Source organism: Myxocyprinus asiaticus, chromosome 14, assembly GCF_019703515.2.
Source record: "Myxocyprinus asiaticus isolate MX2 ecotype Aquarium Trade chromosome 14, UBuf_Myxa_2, whole genome shotgun sequence".
Classification (NCBI taxonomy): domain Eukaryota; kingdom Metazoa; phylum Chordata; class Actinopteri; order Cypriniformes; family Catostomidae; genus Myxocyprinus; species Myxocyprinus asiaticus.
In genome coordinates this window covers 24593006-24608545 of record NC_059357.1, presented here as the reverse complement: position 1 = coordinate 24608545, position 15540 = coordinate 24593006, and the positions used below count along the sequence as shown (strand labels likewise).

At 37.3% G+C, this 15540-nt stretch overlaps 1 pseudogene; it reads left to right on the top strand.

Moving 5' to 3' along the window:
• The window catches only part of LOC127451331 (thyroid hormone receptor alpha-A-like), a 66151-nt pseudogene that overhangs the window by 34142 nt on the left and 16469 nt on the right, over window positions 1-15540 (top strand).

Genomic DNA, 15540 nt, shown 5'->3' with positions numbered 1-15540 from the left:
GGCTGATATTTGGTCATGAGTAAATTTGGAGTAATTTGCGCATAAAATGGACCTTCACGAAAACTATCCGCCAGATTCACAAACGCTTTGTACGCCCCAGATTAGTTAGTAAAAAGTGTGTATGTTAGTGAATTCAAAACATTCGTAAATAGGGGGCTTGTGCATGTTCATTCACAATTATTCAATAATCCACGCCCATGAAAACACCATATAAGGAAGGCAATAGACTTTCTAGTAAATGCTGTTAACATCTATGCGGAACACTAATTAAATAATTTTATGAATAAAGTGCATTCACATTGTAAAATTTTTATTTCGTTAGCACAATAGTGTCTCAATTTGAGAACTTTCTATCATCGCATGTTTTTGCTGTCATATGACGCTCTTTTATTAATCAAACAGTTCAAGAAGTCAATAAAAATGTTCGGTTCACACCAGGAGGAGGATGTCTACCACCATTAGCCTTCTCTCATTCAGTTTGCAGCACAGCATCATTTGTGAAACTTCTTGGGTAAATCATGATGGTAACAGTGATATAATTGCAACTGGAAGAATCTTCAGGGAAATTAATAGAATACCTGAAGAAGATCTTTGACCGAAACACTGTAAATTATTACAGATTTGCAAGCTATTTGACAGTGTGCAGCTTTTTCTATTTTTCCCCTGTTGTACTGTGTACGCACATGCCCGCGATGTGTTTATTTATGGATTTAACAGCATTAGCATTGACCATACATTATCAACTGAATGCAATTTACAGAAGCCTATTATATTATGAAGCCTAAATTATAGAGCTAAAACAAAAAAACAAAAAAACTGTCAAACCAGTCAAGTTAGAGGGCATTCATTTCTTTGAGAAAAATCAAGCACTTCTGCTGGAAAAACGATAAGCAGAGTTGGGAAAAAATGATACTTCAAAAAATAAATTCAAGCATTAAAAATTTTTTTCTAAATAAGTATATGCAATGTTTTAAAACGAAAAATATTTTTTTCTTCTTTTTTAACTAATTTATTTAATATTTTAAGGTTAATTTCACTCATTTAATTATTAAAAATATATATTAAAAAACTCATTACTTATTTAATTTCACTTCTTAAAAATGTAGTTATGAAAGTTTGCCTGAAAAAACACAACATGTTCAGATGTCTTGCACGCGATTTACACGTGGTCAGGAGCAGGTGTAAATTTTGTTCGTAGCAACTAATGTTTTGAAAATAAGAAAACTTTCATAAATCCAAGAATTTACGTCAGAACAGCTTTACGAACGATTTACACAAAAATTCGATCTGCTTGTGTTTCATGAATGAGGCCCAATTACAATGATAATTGAAAAATAAACCATGACCTATAGATAGTTTAACATCTCATAAAAAAAATTTCTCCATAAAACAGCTACAATAGTGACTGTCATGGACATAATTTGATTCCACTATATTTTCAGAGTTTGGGCATGAACTTTATTACCATCTTCTGGTGGAATCTCCAACCTGCAAATGAAGGAACTGAGTTTAGACTTTGCACTGAAAACAGACATGGTATTAAAACATCTTAGAACAATGACCTATTTCTCAGGAAAATAGCAAATTGCGCTTTGCGCCACTTCATTAACGTACAGTACAATACACCCATAGTTTGTGCGCATACACCCACAGATAGCGCAAACAATCCCACCCATGGCCACTTGTGTTTTGCGCTGACACTAAAATTGTGCTTAGAATTAGCGCTCTCATGAAAATGGGGTAAGATGTAGCATGTAGTACTCACAAAAACAGAGCCCTGTAAATAATTTCAACAAATTGGTCATAACCCAAATAACAGTAACATTAGTGAAAATAAGGCTGTCGATTTAATGCTTTAATTCAATGTGAATATTTATATAAAAAATAATGCATTAAAAAAATAATGCAATTAATCATTCCCCCTGTCTCTATTTAATTTTCCTACCAACAGAGCAATTTGGTTTGTTTTTCTGAGTCACAGTCAGCAGGGGGCAAACAGTGCTACTCCAGCTGTACAGGAAACAAACCGACAGCTGAGCTTAGCAGAGTGCAGGGGACTTGAGATGTGTTTTTAAAGTTTCAAACTATGTTGAACTTGACACATCCCTGACGCATATTTACGTGACCGCTGAAAATAGCACAGATGGAACACAAAAACACATCCTCTGAAAACAGTACATGTCTACCTTGGGCAGATGATAAACACAATTGCTAAATTGATTGCTGTGGACTGTAGGCAAGTGAATGGCTCATGTTGAATAATATGGAAATGTAACAATGTATTGACTTCTAAAGGCACTTTTTGTGTTGAGTATTCACTAGTCTGCCACATTAATGTAATGTATCTGAATTATCTAAATTATTATATTTTATTGCAGTATATATACTGTAGTATATATATTTTTAATTAATTAGGTTACGATTGTAATCGATTGACAGCCCTAGTAAAATAAATAGGCTTATCAAGTCATTGTAATTTTAATATAATACATTTAAATCTTTGAATTTAAGGACATTACTGTGTTGTGTCACCATTTGATGTCCAATGTAATATATTGTCCTGAAGCAAAACCTGTTGAGAACCACCGGTCATTCATGGATATATGGAGTCATTAATTTACAGATTTTCTGGAAGCTTTTCAGAACATTATATAGACTCTCAGTCTTTAACATAACCAAAGCAAATGTGTTGTAATCCAGAATGCCTAATGATTTGTCCAAGTGTGTGTTATGTTTAAGAGGCAGCTGTCAACAGTACACGCATATGATTAGATGAGAAAAGGACAAATAGAGAGCGAGATTAGAGTGCAAAAGAGAGAGAGAAAGTTAGAGATACAGAAGCCAGATGGGGCCACTATGTAGCAAGGGACAATTCAGGACACTCACTCATGACGAAAGTCTGTGGATTGTCTGTGAGCAGCGTGTCATTGAGGCAGAGAGAGAGTGTGTGTTTGTGTATTTGGAGCTCATAAGCACGTGTCTCTCTGTGTGCTGCCTTATGGTCGCACCCTCCCCCCAGATTTTGAGTTACCGCGTGCACACAACCACACACACTTTCACACACACAGTTTTAGGCCCCTGTGGGTCAGTTCTGGAATTATTATGCAGCTAGAGAAGCTTCAGACGGTTCGCTGTAAGGCAGAGTTGTCCCGAGCCCCTCTTCGCCTCAACCCGCCATTTAAATAAGCCGCTATAATTTGATTAGCAGAAAGCTTCACGGAAATGCTTATTCACTCCAAGCATGCACGCTCATCTCAACACACCTCAGCCATCTCTCCATCTGTTCTCCTCGAAAGCATTTGCTGGAATTAAAAGCAGGAAGTCGAACCGTGGCGTCCTCTCGTGGACTTTGCTTTGATGTGTCGGCAGTTTACATGTATCTTTAACCACAAGATTAAAGACGATATAGTCTGACATTTTTAACTTGTTCGTGCCCAAACAAATGCAGCAAATCTGTAAAAATTGTGTCTTTTTTATCTGGTCAAACTGATGTAAATCCATTTGTGAAAATGGTTTAAATTTAATAGTTTTTCATTACAAATGATAGCGTAACAGCATGAATTTGAGAACTTCTTAGTATTCGGTAAGTATTTGCTTTAATGACAGGCTGGCATGCACTGAAAAAAAGTGCTAACCTGCAATTGTTACCTCTCTATTTCTACTTGATCTAACCCATTAAATTGCTTTTGTTGGTGAAACCTATTTTGTCAGGTTGATTTAGTCAGATTAAATAACATTTCTGATTTGAATAAAACAAGTTAATTTAGATGTTTGTTACCACATGAAGCACAATTTTTAGGCAGAACTTTTTTACAGTCTGGACTTACAGTCAGCAAAACCTGATGATCCACTGATGATTTAAATTTTTTTTTTTTTTTTTACGTCATCAAAGTTTTATTAATTAAAAATCCTAAGACTTTCTCTGTTTATTTCCATATAGATTTCGAATGCCAGATTTTTAATGTTGACTTTTGAATCCCACTGTATATATCCACATCTACAAAGTAACGTTCCCATAATGCTTGACAATGCAAATTAGCTTGCTGTCTTTGATGGAGAGCTTAAACACGAGGCTCGACTCAAGCTCTGAATTCCCTTCTTGACTACTTATTTAATGAAGATTATATAATATTTTATAAATAATAGAAGTGAATAGAAATCGAGTTGGATTGATGTTGGAATAGTTGAGTAAACAGTTGTTTATACAGTATACCCTCATGTTTATAACTCTATTAATGTTTTGCATTGAACTGATGCACTGAACGTGTATGTTGTGTGTCCTACTCTAACACATTTCTGTTGATGATTTATGCATGAATGTACTAATATTCTATAAACTCTGCAAAAGCTGAATGTTAGTATCTGGAATGTGTGTAAATGACAACATTGTAGCAGGCAGTTTTGACTGATGAGTCCATTTGTACTAAGGGAGGATGCTTGGCTTTATTGCATTTTATTTTGTCATATGAAAACAGAGAGAGGGAGTGATGAGGAAGATGAGAGCAGAGTGTTCTGGATGGAGAAGAGGTGGGGCACTAGTGGAACAGGGATCTCTGATGCACTGGAGTAGTGGCAGAAAGAGGGATGTGATGCAAGTGTGTGTGTATGTGTGTGTGTGAAGAGGGAGGGGGTGGCGGAGAGAAGTTGCATCCTACCAGCTCAGAGTCCCTGTTCCTGCAGATAGATTGCTGACAGCTTGGCGAGAGGAGGGAGACGGCAATTATGCACATTTTACAACCCCATTATGTCAACAGGTTAGAAGATCTCATTTTCTTTTTCACTTTCTCCCTCCCACCCTATACTCTATGTTGGTGTCTGTTAATGTATAGGAGATAGCAGATTGTCATTAGGACTTTGTGATCTATAAACTGTCAGGGAGGGAAGATCGAAAAGACATCAGAGTAGCAGAAAGGTTTTTGTTGTTGTTGTTACTGTCAGTGTTTTTTTTACTAAACCTCAAAACCCACATGGTTTATGATGCATGCTTGCTTTTGATTATATTGCATGTGATTGCAGGGATTCATTTAATTATTAGATTAGGTTATTCAAGCATCATATTTGCAGTCATTTTGCTTTCAGTTTCAAAGGAATTGATGTTATCCATGACATTGCATGTTGTTGTTCATTAGATTTGTGATGGAACACTAGCGGAATCATTAAATCTTTATATAGAATAGGATTAATAAGAATGAGTGTTTAGAAGGTTTTGAATAGTGTGTGTCAGAGTGTTGAGCTCCATATACACAAGTATTGCCTCAGTTGAACTGGACTGTGTGCATGTTCAAGGGGTATGTGTCAGGGTTTACCTTGTAGTGCATTTCCAGGGAGTTCATAACCTCCACACTCAAACAGAGACATTTTTTGTTATTCGCTACACACTGGGATACTTAACATGAAAGTGTTGCTTGTGCATTTTATTGTGTTATTGCAGTCTTGAAGGCAGTCATATTAACTGAACACATGATAACTTTTAAGGTTTTGTGGTGGATATGAGGTTTGATCTGTTGCTGTTCTTTCGGTTTTAGAAGGTGATGCAACACTCTGTTGAATGACAAATTATGGCAGTCAGCTAAGGGGTAAAATTATTAATGAAAACATGAAAACAAAATGAAAACAGTGCCACCACATGGTCAAATATGTATATATTTCACCAATCTAAAGGCAATGTGAAACACTGATAGCAACACATTTTACTTTAATCTCATGTAGTGAGGGGTTGAAAATTAAGAGGAATTTGAGAGAGAGAGGACTGTCTAAATGAGTAACTTTAATGACACATTTCCACCCTAAATTAGCAGGGTAAATCAAATAGGGCTGCAACTAACGATTATTTTGATAATTGATTAATCTTCGATTATTTCTTCAATTAATCGATTAATCGGATAAAAAATAAATGTTATTTCCTGTATTTTATTAAAATATGATTACATTTTTTTTAGCACATTATAAAGGGCGTAAGGATTTGGTTCGATTTACATTACTGAATTCATGATTCTATACTCTCACAAAACTTTAAACAAATCCTGAAACATGAAAAGTTAAGTTTGAATTTATTATTATTATTATTATTATTACTTTCAGTGCATATGCAAAACAGTTCCTTTCATTACTTGTAAAACACTGTAGAACAAAAACTACAAAAAATACTGTTCATTAAAGAATAAAATGATCCATCAGGGATGGAGTGGGACAAAAAATCAGCCCAGCAGAGGGCAATGGTGACACCAGAATAGAAATATTAATTATTTTGCCCAGTTAGATACATATGCTTGTACACTGTCACTGATTACATACATTTTAAGTATTTTAAATTAATATTGTAGGTTTTAAAACAGTACTGTTGCTGATTACATTTTTCTAAACTATTCTTTTCAAAAATATCTGTATGCTTATCCAGTAAAATAATGTTTGCCTTGGTATATTGGTGGAATCAGACATTACATTTGGCATTATCAGGACAATCAAATATCAGGACCCTTAGCATTATTACACATTATATTAAGCATTATATACAGTTTAAAATAATACAACCATCTGTAAATGCAGTCCAGATTCACTCTCGTGCTGAAAAGTCTCATCCCTGTGCTCACTGTATTACATGCGCTCACATGATGAGACACGATCTAAAACACTTTGAACTGCACACTTTGACCTCTGAGACATCAGCGTGACGTAAATGAAAGCTGCACAATTGATTACATTGAAACTGTAAGCGTGGTATGATGTTGCACAAGTTTAATCAAAGGGATTGCGCTCCATTTCTCCATTGCGAACAGTTTGATTAACATTGATGCGCGCGCTCTCTTGCTCAGTGAAGTTTAACGGAGACTCGTGGTAAGAACAAACAGTTTTGCGAAATACGCGGAAATATGCGCCTGATTTTGAATTCATTACATGTATATATTATAAAAAAAATAAAATAAAAAACAGCCGTAAAATGTAAGTCATGTGCTGGAGAGAAACAACTCTTAAGCTCCTCAATCACTCTTTCAACGCAGCAACCGCTCCACATTACACTGTATGCATATTATGATCTTCTTTGGTGTTTATAAAGTGCTCTCGTGTGCTGGGCAACTTGGGTCATGTTTTTCCCGCTTCAGCTTGTCTCCGTTGTTTTTCAAATTAGTTTCATCATGCAACACATTTTCTACTGGGTTGTAAAGTGACGTCACTGACAGAGCTTCTCCGTGCTCGCGGCATATATCCAACCAATCGATGATGAAATTCATTGTCGATTATTTCCATTATCGATTAGTTGTTGCAGCCCTAAAATCAAACAGACTTTTTTATTTTCATATTTTACTTTCAAGTACATTTATTTTACTATAATTTGTGTTATTATTAACCACTGCTGCAATGAGGTTTCAAATACATCTGCTGAGGCAGTGATGGTAAATTTGGCATCTTTCTCTCTTCTACCTGCCGTAATTCGACAATTTGACAATTTGATATATTTTTTTATTTATTATTATTATTATTATTAATGTTATTTATTTATTTATTTTTTGAGCTGTTGGGAATGCAAAAGTAATATTTGCTGTACCCTGCTATAGTTTACATCTGTGTTTCAAACCCGGTTCAAAAAATGGCTAACATCAACTTTACTGAAACCAACAGATTTCACAATGAAACCAGACCCAGACTTTCAATATTAATCTATGAAAATCCATTATAAAATACAAAAGTATTACTTGTTTAAAACTATGATAATCTAAACAAAGAGTAAAATAAACATAAATTATTTAAATATTTATGGTGTAAAAAACATTTCCATCAATTTTTCAAAAATTATGACTTTCCCATGGTTGTGGCGTCATTTCCACCACACTAAACAATTTTGCCTCTAATAATTGTTTTTCATATGTTAGTGGTGTTTGGTTACAAAGTTGACAAAAGTATCAGCTAAATGGATAGTTCACCCAAAAATGAAAATTCTCTTATTATTTACTCACCCTCATACCATCCCAGATGAATATGACTTCCTTTCTTCACCAGAACACATTTGAAGAAAAATAGAAAAATATCTCAGCTCATTAGGTCCTTATAATGCAAGTGGATGGTAACACGATTTTTGATGCTCCAAAAAGCACAGACAATCAGCATTAACGTCATCCATACGACCATCTTAGACATGGAATCCAGCAAACGTCCGGCTCCCAGCACAACACCAACTCCTACACAAACTCAGAGTAAGCCAAAAAAAAAAAAAAAAATTGTATCTACTGAATCCCCTCTGGCTAAGCGTGGAACGTGATCGTGGTCGAGTGAAAACTAGAGTGAACATCGGCAGGGCATTTGATTCCTGGAGGGACCTTCGTTCGGTTTTGGGGATCAAAACCGACCCTGAATTGGCGTTCTTCTTATTGGACGGGTAAGCTTTCATAACTGCAAAGCATGTGAAATATAGTGCCATAAGGATTTTAGCTAACTTGATCTTGCCTGCTAACGCTGACGAATTGCAAGCTACCTTGCTTCATAACTTTCAAATAATTTCAATGATCTTCTCTTTATACTAAAAGTCAGGTATACAGAATAAATTTAAGCAAATATGCTGGTTTCTTATTTGTAGTACAACATATGACATGTAAAACATACAATAGTGCAACATAGCTGCAGTGCAACAGTAAACTGTCTGGTATAGTTCGGTAGTATGTATCTGTATGTGTGTATCAGTATGCTGTGTTAGCTGATAAGTAGTTTTAGTTTAGTCTCAAAGTTTGTAGTAAAACAATCATAACTGTGTAATTTTAATTATGCTACCTCATCTGTCAGCATGATGCCGGTGAATCACGTTCAGCCTCTTTGTACGTTACGTCATTGTATTGGTCGATGCTCGCTCGCTTACGTCCCTATGGAGTGTGTGCACGAGCGTGAGCAGGAACAACAGGTAGCTGGCTGCAGTTCACTTAACGGCCACAGGTGTCATTAATAAAAATGGTTTCTGAATCTTACATACTGAACCTTTAAGCAGCAGTATGCGCATTCCTGAGGGGGCTGAGGTTACACTGGCTGTGTCTCCTTTGAAAGGCTGCGTCCTCCGGAGGTCGCATTTGACGGCCGCATACGTCATCGAGGCTTTCTCGTTTCATAAAAGCGAGTAGAACACTTTGAATGCAGCCTTTGAATACGACCTTCTTTCACGGGAATTCGGAGGATGCATGAGGTTTATCCTTCGTGGACTGTCACAAACCACAATTCTTTGCTTCAGTGGAAATGTCTAAAATAAATAACACCAATTTGCCCGTAAATATGATGTTCAAACGCAAGTAATGTTAATTCCCAAGTTGAAGTACCTCAGTAGATGGGTGCAGAGTATATAATATGTATAATTATATTAATTTATAATTAAAATAAAGTATTAGACTAAAAGTACAACTGTAAAATCTATTTTCTTTATAACTCTCCTAAAATTTTCCTCATACATTCCCTTCTAAAGGGACTTTGTTCCCTTCTCACTCAGAGAGCTCGCACTTGTTAAAGTGTGGTGTGCTGTCATAGCAACCATGTTACGTTCCGTTTCCGTTTGTCCTACGAAGGCCGTCTCGTTTAAACGAGGCTTGTTTATAGGAGGATGCTCGGTATACTGCAGCCTTCAAAGGACGTGTCCTACCTAGCACGCATCCTTCGAAACGAGACACAGCCACTATCTATCATGTGACATATTGCTGTTGGCAAGGGCGTAGATTTGGCTTGAACATTTGTGGAGGTGGGGGTTCAGTGTGAAGCATTTACATGTTTCCATTGATCATGGTATAAATATGGGGGGGTACTTGCTTGTTTTGATTATTGTGGGAGTTAGCCCCCCCACCCTTGGCGTTGGCATGTTCTTGTGAGAAGTGACACATGCGTGACACGCGGAAGAGCAGCAATGTTTACAACTGAGTAGGAAGGACGCTGTACAGACCGAACGCCGTAAACAAATTGAAGCTAATTAAAACAAAGATGTCAGAAGATTTGAGTTAAGAGGAGAAGTTTTTGCTCTGCCTTATTTATTTGAACCTGAGTACTCTGACCAGAAGCACAGGGAGATGGAGGAGGCTGGACCAACAACAGCACAAAAACAAGCCTCAGAGAGACAGAGAGCTCAGGAAACGTGTTGGTGCACATGTAGGCAATGCAAGGCAATGCCAACAGAGGTAGAGAGCGTCTGCTGCGACAAATGGAAAGTTGCCATGCCATCGCTAAAAAGACAGCGTGACCTCAGCCCTCTCGTGAACTTGCATACTGCTGCTTACCTGACGTGATGATTTATAGTTAAAAAGTACTTAAATATAGATTTAATTTTCGCACCAAAAGCGATCGTATCGCTTTATAAGACATTCATTTAACAACTGTAGTCGTATGGATGTCGTTAATGCTGATTGTCTGTGCTTTTTGGAGCATTAAAAATAGTGTTACCATCCACTTGCATTATAAGGACTTTCTGGGCTGCGATATTTTTCTATTTTTCTGCTGAAGAAAGGAAGTCATGCACATCTGGGATGGCATGAGGGTGAGTAATGATGAGAGAATTTTCATTCATTTTCATCACTATCCCTATAAGTATGTTGTTAGCTGAAGTGATGTTTGAAGAAAACTAAGAAATCAAGCTGTAATTTTACCAAATCATGTAACAAGTATGAAAATATTATTTAATTGTGTGTATTAATGAAACATAAAATGCAAGCTATGAAATAAGCCTCAGCAATATTAAAGGGTTTGTCAATTGTATTTATAAAATGTTAAATATTTAATTTCCATCACACAATACAAAATTTGAGATGTGGTGGTAATGATATGGTGAGAATTTTCATTTCTTTTTTAAAAAAGTAAATAAATTAGATTAATTTCCCATGATGCATGCACATATACTGTTGGAAATTGTGATTAAACATTACATAATAAGAACATTGTTAAACTATCGAAATAATAATGACTATAATGCAAATTATATAGCAATCTATTTTACAAACTTTAGATTTTCTTTAGTTTGGTCAAATTTCACTTTATCGCCCCCTCCCCGTCTCTCTCTCTTTCTCCAGGTGGCCAAATGGAGTGAAGAGGAAAAGAAAGAACAGTCAATGCTCTATGAGCATGTCTGGTAAGGATTTTGCATCTAGTGGCAACTCAAACATTTTGGGCTTACAATGGATTGCGTGTGTATGAATGTATGCTTCTGATTCAAATGCAATGATAGATGCCCAATTTGGTTTTACTCCTTTATCTTAGACCCTGTTTCCACCTGGTATTACGATGTGTCTCATGTGATCCAATCACATGTGGTCAGGTGAGACATAACGCTGTTTACACCTGGTCGCTTAAATGCGTCTCCTGTGACCACTTGTTTCGGATTTGGAGGGGAGGGTCTCTGTTTCATGACGACATACATCAGTCACTATGTTACTGTGTTACTGCATGATAATAAAGTGCAACAAAGTCAGAAAAGACAAAGAAAGCATGAAAACAAATGGCATGCTGTTTCTCCCAGATGCGGTTGAAATTTAGTCAAAGTGCAAATGCAACATTTGAAGCAGAATTATCTGTTATTTTAGTGGATTATCTGTATTAAACGAGCTTCAGGTGTTCATGCTTCTCATCTGTGTTGATATCAGACACACTAAAGAAGATCCATGAAGCTCTCGTGATTGTTTATGTATCCACATTTTAAAATGTTCCTACTGGATGGTTATTTCCTTTTAAAGCCGTTCGTAACCTGCAAAGTTTAAACTCTTGTTTTAGCGCAGCGGTTGATTGACAGGTGAGGGGTGGTGTTTCACTACTGCTGGGATGCATACAGGACAGATTAGCGTTTACACATCAGATGTGATGTGGACACATATGTTTTTGACTACATTCGGATGTGGTTTTTGTGATCCGATCACAAAGTGTTTTAGACCCCGTTTAGACCTGTTTTTAGGGCTGACCCCATGTGATCGGATCACCCGAAACATATCTTAATACCAGGTTGAAATGGGGTCTTTAAGTAATCATACATTTTACTGGCAATCAGAGTTGTAAAGATTTCTGGGTCTCTTGGGATTGTAGAAGTGGTCCAACATGTATGTGCATGTGTGTGTGTTCTGCTATAACAGCCCATTTTCCTGCTTCTCTAGTGAAGAGCATCTCTGTTCCAGGGTATGTTCCCAGCTACCTGGATAAAGATGAGCCATGTGTGGTGTGTGGGGACAAAGCTACAGGATACCATTACCGCTGCATCACATGTGAGGGCTGCAAGGTGAGATTCTAAATCCTTGAGCACTCTCAACATATAATAAATCTGTACATATTAGGGGTGTAATGGAATATCGTGGCATAAAACATCGCGGTTAAAAAATGTGATGATGCGCATTGTGGAGAAAACAATTCTTTTAGCATCTGTTCTATCCAATACGCGTGACATCTTGAGCATACATAACGTGAGCATACAAATGGAAATCACTTCATTGGACACAGGGAGCTCTAAAATACAATTGCACATTAGCAGCCACAGGCATTGTATGATGAGTTTATGGCTGAAACCGCGGAAAAAGTCCAGCAGCGGGAGAGAGTTGCACCTTTTCAGCGCGAGGGATCGAATGTTCCTTTGGAGTGCGAGACTGATCTGCTCTGACAGCGCAAGAGAAATTTTAAGTTTTCAAAGGTTTAATGAGAGTGCCATATTAATCTACTATGTGTGTATATATATATATATATATATATATATATATATGTAACACTTGGGACATTTGCTCTAGCGGCCACTAGAGGTCGCTGGGTGAATTTAAGGCTCTTAGTTTAAAGTTCTGTGTTTTCCTTGTCTAGTCATGTGATATCTTGTTTCCCTCATGTTCATGTATCTTGTTCTCATTGGTTTATTGTCTTGTTAACTTGTTATCAGTCTTGTCTTTTCATTGGTTCATGTTTTAGTAGTCTTGTTATCTTGTTATTAGTTTAGTCTTGTCATTGGTTGTCTTTGTCATGTGTTTCTCTTGTCAGTGTATTTAAAGTTACACTATGTAACTTTTTTTTTTTTTTTTTTAAATAACAAAATGTTATTAATGAGAGAGTGCAACAAAAATCCATCTTCCAAACCATGTCTTTACCCAAATACACTTTGCTAAACCTATAATAATGATATTATATTATAACCCCAATTCCGAAAAAGTTGGGACAGTATGAAAAATGCTAATAAAAACAAAAAGTTTTTGTTTGTAAATTATATTCACCCTTTGCTATATTGAAAGCACCACAACTACACATAATATGATGTTTTACCTTGTGAATTTTATTGTTTTTTTGAAAATGTACAGTAAGTTTAAATGATGATTGCAACATGCTCCAAAAAAGTCAGCATAACTTTAATGACATAAATCAACTTATACATAAACACACAGCGGCCATGTGTGTCTCTCTCTCTCGAACTGGTGCCTCAGGCTCGTCTTTATCCCCCTCCTGGCTGATTAGGACACTTCAGCGCTGGGCGTGCATACTCGCGGCCCGGCCACGCCCTCCTCCTCGTCACAGTATAATAATGCTATGGTGGAATATAATCCTAATGTCAAATGTCATGTCTGATTTGATTTCACCAGTACATTTTTATTATTTAACAGGATAAGCATGCACTTCGATTAAATATGTATTTTTGAATAGAATATTTAGATGTAATCAGAGACAATACTATTTTAAAATATTTTAAATGCTTGTAATCAGTGACAGTTATAGTTTTTAGTTAATATTTCCATTTGGTGTCACCATTGCCCTATTCTGGGCTGTTTTTAGTCCAAGTACATCTCTGCTGGACTATTTAGCACTTTTAAGAACAGTACTTTAACCTACATTTTTAAGGAAACATACTGTTTTGCATGTCTATAAAGTAATAATAATTATAAAACATTTCTTGGTTCAAGCTTAGTTTAAAGAATCGTGAAACGTGAGTTCAGTATCGTGAACTAAATCATGAGATGAGTGAACTGTTACATCCCAAGTACATATTCATTCATTGATTCCTTCTTCTACCAGGGTTTCTTCAGGAGAACTATACAGAAGAATCTTCACCCATCCTATTCCTGCAAGTATGACAGCTGCTGCATCATTGACAAAATCACCCCGCAACCAGTGCCAGCTGTGCCGCTTCAAGAAGTGCACCTCGATGGGCATGGCCATGGACTGTAAGTGTTCACATACACATTCACTAAAACTGCAAAAAATCAATATCACTTTCATAATATTCATTATAGACCTTATTCACATCAGCGCCATCTTTGATTTTTGACGTGAATGAAAACGAGGCTTTGAGGGATAGACTTACTGTCTCTTCAGTGTCATCCACTGTATAAAGTTCATAGATCTCATCTAATTTTCCACAACACATTTTTTCTAGACTTTTTTGTCAACTGAAATTTCTTGGAAAGATGTTTTATTTATTTAATCAGTGAAATGGTCCAAAATGCTTTAAACAACAGGACAACCCATCAAAGTGTCACAAAGGCGAGACAAAGAGACCCAAGAGCAAAGGAACAGTTCAAAGGATTTATTAACAATAAATTATAACTTCAGCAGATCCAGGTGAAGAGTGGAGATCCCAGCACCGACTACAGTAGAAGGTGATGGGTGTGTTTGTCGATGAGTGCACACCAACCAAGCAGTGAGCAGATCCGTAAGGAATCCTTCTTGAAGAGTATGTTCATAGGTGAGTGTATGCGTTGGGGTAGTTAGGAGCAGATTTGTGAGGAATCCTCCGTTGAAGAGATGTGGACGAAGAGAACAGGCGTACAGCAAACTGGAAGACAACCACACTCCCAACATGCGGGCAGAGACGGCAACCAAAACAGATACACGAGACAGGACCAATTAGGCATAGAGAGTGAGGTGAGTTACTTCAACACCAAACAACAATCTAGCAAAGAACATGACACAATGAAGGGCTTAAATGGGCAGTGAATTAGTGGAGAGACAGGTGCTGCTAGCACGCTAATTAGTGGCATGATCAGTGTTTCCATGGGAATAATCAGTGTTCCTATAGAAACACTGATCACGCATGCCGACAGCGCCAGAGACACATGAGGGAGAGAAATGACAAAACAAACAGAACAGACCGACAAACTCACTGGAACCATGACAGAACCCCCCCCCCCCAGGGACACCTCCTGGCATCCCCAGCAGAATTAACTTGGCGTAGGTGGAACTGATCTATGAGGGCACGGTCCAGGATGTCCCGAGCCAACATAACTCCTCAGGTCCATAACCCTCTCAGTCAACCAGGTACTGGAAACCTCTGCCCCTCCACCTGATGTCGATCAACCTTTTGACTGTATACGCCGGAGAGCCCTCAACTTGACACGGAGGAGGCGGGATGGGTGTGGTGGGATGCAAATTGGAACATAAAGCCGGTTTGATCTTGGAAACATGAAAAACAGGATGGATGCATCTGAGGTAAAGAGGTAATTTGAGATGGACCGCCACTGGACTAATGACCTTGGCAATGGGAAACAGCCCAATAAACTTGGGACCCAGCTTATGTGAGGGGAGTCGGAGTGGAATGTCCTTAGAAGACAACTAGACCTTCTGACCACTCACATAAGC